The 8596-nt window shown below is 40.6% G+C and overlaps 1 long non-coding RNA gene across 1 annotated transcript; it reads left to right on the forward strand.

Moving 5' to 3' along the window:
* Positions 1 to 4076: 4076 nt before the first annotated feature.
* On the forward strand, positions 4077 to 8258 carry LOC121504339. Its single transcript, XR_005991450.1, has 3 exons — positions 4077 to 6258; positions 6515 to 6667; positions 6994 to 8258. It is a non-coding gene; the product is annotated as an uncharacterized LOC121504339 (long non-coding RNA).
* Positions 8259 to 8596: the final 338 nt, after the last annotated feature.

Consider the following 8596-nt stretch of genomic DNA (forward strand, 5'->3'; position numbering starts at 1 on the left):
ATTTGACAAAGCTAATGGTAAAATGAAACAAGCATTCATGCTGGAAATGAGCATTATATTTTTGACACAGCTAATGGTAATACAAAACAAGCACTAATGCTGGAAATAGGCCTTTTTGTTTCACACAGCTGATGGTAAATAAAACAAGCATTCATGCTGGAAATGGGCCTTATATTTCACACAGCTAATGGTAATACAAAACAAGCACTAATGCTGGAAATAGGCCTTTTTGTTTCACACAGCTGATGGTAAATAAAACAAGCATTCATGCTGGAAAAGGGCCTTATATTTCACACAGCTAATGGTAAACAAAACAAGCATTTATGCAGGAAATGAGCCTTATATTTCACACAGCTAATGGTAAACAAAACAAGCATTCATGCTGGAAATAGGCCTTATGTTTGACAAAGCTAATGGTAAAATGAAACAAGAATTCATGCTGGAAATGAGCCTGATAATTCACACAGCTAATGCTAAATAAAACAAGCATTCAAGCTGGAAATAGGCCTTATATTTTTGACAAAGCTAATGGTAAAATCAAACAAGCATTCATGCTTGAAATGGGCCTTATATTTTTGACACAGCTAATGGTAAATAAAACAAGCATTCATGCTGGAAATTGGACTTAGATTTGACAAAGCTAATGGTAAATAAACCAAGCCTTCATGCGACAAATGAGCCGTATATTTGACAAAGCTAATGGTAAAATCAAACAAGCATTCATGCTGGAAATGAGCCTTATATTTTTGACACAGCTAATGGTAAAATAAAACAAGCATTCACACTGGAAATGGGCCTTATATTTCACGCAGCTAATGGTAATACAAAACAAGCATTCATGCTTGAAATAGGCCTTATGTTTGACAAAGCTGATGGTAAACAAAACAAGCATTCATGCTTGAAATGGGCCTTATATTTCACACAGCTAATGGTAAATAAAACAAGCTTTCATGCTGGGAATGAGCCTTATTTTTTCACAGCTAATGGTAAATAAAACAAGCATTCATGCTGGAAATAGGCCTTATGTTTGACAAAGCTAATGGTAAAATGAAACAAGAATTCATGCTGGAAATGAGCCTTATATTTCACACAGCTAAAGCTAAATAAAACAAGCATTTATGCTGGAAATGGCCTTATATTTCACACAGCTAATGATAAATTAAACAAGCATTCATGCTTGAAATTGGCCTTATATTTTTGACAAAGCTAATGGTAAATAAAACACGAATTCATGCTGGAAATGAGCCTTACATTTTTGACAAAGCTAATGGTAAAATAAAACAAGCATTCATGCTGGAAACGGGCCTTATATTTCACACAGCTAATGGTAAATACAAAACAAGCACTAATGCTGGAAATAGGCCTTTTTGTTTCACACAGCTGATGGTAAATAAAGCAAGCATTCATGCTGGAAATGGGCCTTATATTTCTCACAGCTAATGGTTAATAAAACAAGCATACGTGCGGCAAATGAGCCTTATATTTCACACAGCTAATGGTAAATAAAGCAAGCATTCATACTGGAAATGGGCCTTATATTTCACACAGCTAATGGTAAACAAAACAAGCATTCATGCTTGAAATGGGCCTTATATTTCTCACAGCTAATGGTAAATAAAACAAGCTTTCATGCTGGGAATAGGCCTTATGTTTGACAAAGCTAATGGTAAAATGAAACAAGAATTCATGCTGGAAATGAGCCTGATATTTGACAAAGCTAATGCTAAATAAAACAAGCTATCCATGCTGGAAATGGCCTTATATTTCACACAGCTAATGATAAATCAACAAGCATTCATGCTTGAAATTGGCCTTATATTTTTGACAAAGCTTATGGTAAAATCAAACAAGCATTCATGCTGGAAATGAGCATTATATTTTTGACAAAGCTAATGGTAAATAAAACAAGCATTCATGCTGGAAATGAGCCTTATTTTTTGACAGAGCTAATGGTAAATAAAACAAGCATTCATGCTGGAAATGAGCCTTATTTTTTGACAGAGCTAATGGTAAACAAAACAAGCATTCATGCTGGAAATTGGCCTTATGTTTGACAAAGCTAATGATAAATAAAACAAGCATTCATGGTTGAAATGGGCCTTATATTTCTCACAGCTAATGGTAAATCAAACAAGCATTCATGCTGGAAATGAGCCTTGCGTTTCACACAGCTAATGGTAAACAAAACAAGCATTCATGCTGGAAATGGACCTGATATTTTTGACAAAGCTAATGGTAAAATCAAACAAGCATTCATGCTTGAAATTGGCCTTATATTTTTGACACAGCTAATGGTAAATAAAACAAGCATTCATGCTGGAAATGAGCCTTATATTTGACAAAGCTAATGATAAATAAAACAAGCATTCATGCTGGAAATGGGCCCTATATTTCTCACAGCTAATGGTAAATAAAACAAGCATTCATGGTTGAAATGGGCCTTATATTTCTCACAGCTAATGATAAATAAATCAAGCATTCATGCGACAAATGAGCCGTATATTTGACAAAGCTAATGGTAAAATCAAACAAGCATTCATGCTGGAAATGAGCCTTATATTTTTGACACAGCTAATGGTAATACAAAACATGCATTCATGCTTGAAATGGGCCTTATGTTTGACAAAGCTGATGGTAAACAAAACAAGCATTCATGCTTGAAATGGGCCTTATATTTCACACAGCTAATGGTAAATAAAACAAGCTTTCATGCTGGGAATGAGCCTTATTTTTTCACAGCTAATGGTAAATAAAACAAGCATTCATGCTGGAAATAGGCCTTATGTTTGACAAAGCTAATGGTAAAATGAAACAAGAATTCATGCTGGAAATGAGCCTTATATTTCACACAGCTAAAGCTAAATAAAACAAGCATTCATGCTGGAAATGGCCTTATATTTCACACAGCTAATGATAAATTAAACAAGCATTCATGCTTGAAATTGGCCTTATATTTTTGACAAAGCTAATGGTAAATAAAACAAGAATTCATGCTGGAAATGAGCCTTACATTTTTGACAAAGCTAATGGTAAAATAAAACAAGCATTCATGCTGGAAACGGGCCTTATATTTCACACAGCTAATGGTAAATACAAAACAAGCACTAATGCTGGAAATAGGCCTTTTTGTTTCACACAGCTGATGGTAAATAAAGCAAGCATTCATGCTGGAAATGGGCCTTATATTTCTCACAGCTAATGGTTATTAAACAAGCATACGTGCGGCAAATGAGCCTTATATTTCACACAGCTAATGGTAAATAAAGCAAGCATTCATACTGGAAATGGGCCTTATATTTCACACAGCTAATGGTAAACAAAACAAGCATTCATGCTTGAAATGGGCCTTATATTTCTCACAGCTAATGGTAAATAAAACAAGCTTTCATGCTGGAAATAGGCCTTATGTTTGACAAAGCTAATGGTAAAATGAAACAAGAATTCATGCTGGAAATGAGCCTGATATTTCACACAGCTAATGCTAAATAAAACAAGCTATCCATGCTGGAAATGGCCTTATATTTCACACAGCTAATGATAAATCAACAAGCATTCATGCTTGAAATTGGCCTTATATTTTTGACAAAGCTTATGGTAAAATCAAACAAGCATTCATGCTGGAAATGAGCCTTATTTTTTTGACAGAGCTAATGGTAAATAAAACAAGCATTCATGCTGGAAATTGGCCTTATGTTTGACAAAGCTAATGATAAATAAAACAAGCATTCATGCTGGAAATGGGCCTTATATTTCTCACAGCTAATGGTAAATCAAACAAGCATTCATGCTGGAAATGAGCCTTGCGTTTCACACAGCTAATGGTAAACAAAACAAGCATTCATGCTGGAAATGGACCTTATATTTCACACAGCTAATGGTAAATTAAACAAGCATTCATGCTGGAAATGGGCCTTATATTTCTCACAGCTAATGGTAAATTAAACAAGCATTCATGCTTGAAATGGGCCTTATATTTCACACAGCTAATGTTAAAATAAAACAAGCATTCATGCTGGAAATGAGCCTTATATTTCACACAGCTATTGATAAACAAAACAACAAGATTCATGCTGGAAATGAGCCTTATATTTCACACAGCTAATGGTAAATAAAGCAAGCAATCATTTTTGAAATGGCCTTAAATTTAACTCACTAACAGTAAATCCTAACATGAGTTCCTTCGGCCTCCGGGTCCGCCTCCACCTTACAAAAGGTTCCTCCGGGCTCTCCTCCGCCCTAGAAAGGGTTGCCTCCGGCCTCCGGGTCCTCCTCCACCCTAGAAAGGGTTCTTCCGGCCTCTAGGTCCTCCTTCTACCTTACAGAAGCTTCCTCTGGCCTCCGGGCTCTCCTCCACCCTAGAAAGGGTTGTTCTGGCCTCCGGGTCCTCCTCTGCCCAAAAGGGTTCCTCCAGCCTCCGGGCTCTCCTCCACCCTAGAAAGAGTTGCCTCCGGCCTCAGGGCCCCCTCCCCCCACCCACCGAAGAAGGGTTGCTCCGGCCTCTGGGTCCTACTCCACCCTAGAAAGGGTTCTTCCGGCCTCTGGGTCCTCCTTCTACCTTACAGAAGCTTCCTCCGGGCTCTCCTCCACCCTAGACAAGGTTGCTTCTGGCCTCCGGGCTCACCTCCACCCTAGAAAGGGTTGCTTCTGGCCTCCGGGCTCACCTCCACCCAAGAAGGGTAGCTTCCGGCCTCCGGGCTCTCCTCAACCCTAGAAAGGGTTCTTCCGGCCTCTGGGTCCTCCTTCTACCTTACAGAAGCTTCCTCCAGCCTCAGGGCTCTCCTCCACCCAATAAGGGTAGCTTCCGGCCTCCGGGCTCTCCTCAACCCTAGAAAGGGTTCTTCCGGCCTCTGGGTCCTCCTTCTACCTTACAGAAGCTTTCTCCAGCCTCCGGGCTCTCCTCCACCCAAGAAAGGGTTGCTTCAGGCCTCCGGGCTCTCCTCCGCCCCAGCAAGGGTCGCTTCAGGCCTCCGGGCTCTCCTCCGCCCCAGCAAGGGTCGCTTCAGGCCTCCGGGCTCTCCTCCGCCCCAGAAAGGGTCGCTTCCGGCCTCCGGGCTCTCCTCCGCCCCAGAAAGGGTCGCTTCCGGCCTCCGGGCTCTCCTCCGCCCCAGAAAGGGTCGCTTCCGGCCTCCGGGCTCTCCTCCGCCCCAGAAAGGGTCGCTTCCGGCCTCCGGGCTCTCCTCCGCCCCAGAAAGGGTCGCTTCCGGCCTCCGGGCTCTCCTCCGCCCCAGAAAGGGTTGCTTCCGGCCTCTGGGCTCTCCTCCACCCTAGAAAAGGTTGACTCTGGCCTCCGGGTCCTCCTCCACCCAAAAAGTGTTCCTTCGGCCTCCGGGTCCTCCTCCACTTTACAAAAGCTTCCTCTGGCCTGTGGTGTGTTCAATATCAATGAAAAACACTGTCTTTCATATTACCAAAAAATCAATACAAAACAACAAAATACAGAATATAAAATGTGTTCAACACAATTATAGAAAGAATCAAAGCGATAACAATGTTCTTCCAAGGGAAACGAACAACTGAACAACAAATTTCAAAGTGCTCTGACATCAATTATGTGGGTAAAATACTTTTAAGGAAACAATGAAACAGCAAAAAGATATTCTCAAAGAGCTTTCAAGGAAATATGGACCAACTGTGGAACAACAACAACAAAAACAATATTGTAAAAGAGCTTTCAAGGAAATATGGCCCAACTATGGAACAACAACAACAAAATTTTCTCAAGGAGCTTTCAAGGAAATATGGATCAACAATGGAAGAACAAAATTCAAATTGCTCTTAGGAAAAAATCACATCATTAGCAGGTTTTTCAAGGAAACTATAGAACAGCAACGACAACATTCACAAGGTGCTCTGTAAGAACTACAGCCCAACACTGAGGAAGAAATGTGACAACCAGCGAGGCGTCAGACCTCGTTTTTATCACTCCTGCAGTCACCCAACAATATGAAGATAACAAAATGATGATGAAGACGACAGTAAGACCCAGAAGTCATGGCCTATACTGATAATTTGTCTTGTTTATGTGTGTACTGTAGTGGTCGTGTTTGCAGTCTTCTGTGTATTTGTATATCTCCCTGCTGGTCTTAAGAAGTTGCCAAAATACCCAATGCTGCAGAATTGGGCATTTTGGCAAAAATTTCAGGGACGAGCTGCTGCTGCTGTTTTACATCATGGCGTCGACAAGGAGATGGTCTTTGGTTCCTCCGGCCATGTGAGAAGTTCAGCCAGGCATCCTTGTGCTGGGGACCATAGCCGAAGGTAAGAGAAAATTGGGACTCGACACACTCATGTCATGTTTCACTCAAATGATTTCTAACTTAAGCCCAACTTTGGATGGGTTGGGACCATGGTGTACAGATGCTGTTATGATGCACTTTTGAAAAATTTTTGGTCCAATCTAAGGTCAAGATTACATCTGCAAGTCAGTCTTGGTGACTCTGGACTTGTTTCTGGCCTTTGGCTGCAGGAAGGTATGATCCCTTGCCTAAAACTGAACCTATTTCTTCTCCTCTAGTGTTCATCCTATAAGAAGACCCCGATGCCCTCCATCTCTGATGGGATGCTGAACCAGGATTCAGACTGGGTCGTCAACTAACCACCGGATACCTGAAGCCATCGGAGGCCAGAGCTGCTCTAACGTAGATCCGACAGCAACAAGTGCGTGCAGGTGAGCATCGCATTCTGCTTTTTAAGTTTTATTTTTAGGTCTCGACTTTAACACCATATTCTTAATGTGATGTTGCACTCTTGGTGGGAAACTTAGTCATACTGCTTTTTTTTTTTTGCTGCTATTTTTGAGATTTTAGCTAAATCTTTAGAAATATGAGTGTTATTTTTCATTAGTTTACCCCCAAAAACTACTTAAAATGTTTTAACCTTCCCTATTAATCATTTTAATCTTTTTTGGAATTATTAATTTCAATCATTGCTTGGGAAACTGTAAATATTAAATGGAAAGGGATCCATAAATCTACAATCTACATTCTTTTACAGGTCCTGCCAGTATCAGCCTTGACTCCTGAAGGACTATGCAAACTGCAAGAGGCTTCTAGTCATCTTCAACCTGAGCCAGAGTCTGGAGGGGATCCCAACTTTGTGGAAGACTTCCTGCATGGTTCCAGTCCTGAAGGCGTGTCACCTCAGGGAGCTGAACCACTTCAGACCCTCGCCTTTCATCTGATGAAGTCCATGGAGGAGATCAACCTTGGCACACCTGTCCCCCAGTGAGCTCGAGCCTGGACCCCCTGCAGCTCACCTACCTGCCAGACATCAGGGTGGACAATGCCGCCATGTACCTGCTGCACAGGTCCCTGGTTCATCTAGAGAACCCCAGCAGTGCTCTGAGGGTCATGTTCTTTGACTTCACCAGTGGAGTACAGGCAGATCATTGTTGGCAGAGACTGGTCAGGAGGGGCAGGTCTGTCCTGGACTGTTCCCTGGACTCTGAGGAGGATGCTGGCTAAGCTGGCATCCATCATGGACAACCCCTCTCACCCTCTGCATAAACACTGTCAGGGTCTGAGCAGCCCCTTCAGCCAAAGACTGTTACACCGTCCCTTTAAGGAGTGCCAGATCATTCAAGCCAGGGCCAGGCAACTTTGGTTACCAAGGGGGCCACATAAATTCTGGTTTTTCCTTCCTGAGGGCAACGTTGTTTTAAACTGTCAGATAGGACTGTTGTAATAACTTATAACTGGGGCTTTCTAGGTTAATTGCGATTATGGTGCATAATTAGTGCATTATTATTTTAAATCTGAGTAATCTCACACTTAATTGTCTCTTTCAACACACTTTGGTTCAGCTGCTTCAACATCTCCCTACAGCCACAGTCATGAAAAAGAAGTCTATCACTGAACCTCATTTTTTTACTTCCCTTTTAAAAACTCAGACAGCTCAGTGCACAAGTCAAAAGTCATCTGCACCTTAGGTTATCAATGATAACTTTACCTTCACCTGGAATTTAAATTAAGATTAATGTGATTAAACTTGATGTCATTAATTGCAATTAACTGCAGGGATTCTGAGATTAATCCCGAATAAAAATGTTGATCATTTGACAGCCCTCCTTACAAATATTTCATCAAATTTAATGAACCAGCATTTATGTTTTGAATGCAAATAGAAAATCTTAATGAGTTAACATGAAATAAAATAAGATTTCAGCTTCTTCTTAAATGGCATGACCAGTTTTTGTGGCCAAAGTGTCTTTTACTTGCATCTCCTTTTGAATGAATGAATGAGCTTTTCTTGTCATTATACACAAGTACAATGAAACTCTGTGTGGCTTTCTCTTTGATTAAAAACAAAAAAGTAGACAAGAATAAATATAATAACATAAAAACAAAAACAGTGCAGAATATTTACATTAAAGCTTGGTAAGTTAAGAAAAAAACGGCTAAAACCAAAAATAGCTAAAAAGCAGCACCTTGCATGCATGTTTTTAGAGCAGTATTTTGAAACGGATAAAGTGACTGAAGTGGACATAAATTGACTGAGGCATATGAGCAGATTTTTCCAATTCCAATTGTTCCCCCAAATGCATCTATGAATGCTTCTTAAAAGGGTTCTACTTCAGAAAAACACAGCAGGTGGATTA

The sequence above is a fragment of the Cheilinus undulatus genome, linkage group 3 (genome assembly GCF_018320785.1).
Source record: "Cheilinus undulatus linkage group 3, ASM1832078v1, whole genome shotgun sequence".
In the NCBI taxonomy this organism is placed as follows: domain Eukaryota; kingdom Metazoa; phylum Chordata; class Actinopteri; order Labriformes; family Labridae; genus Cheilinus; species Cheilinus undulatus.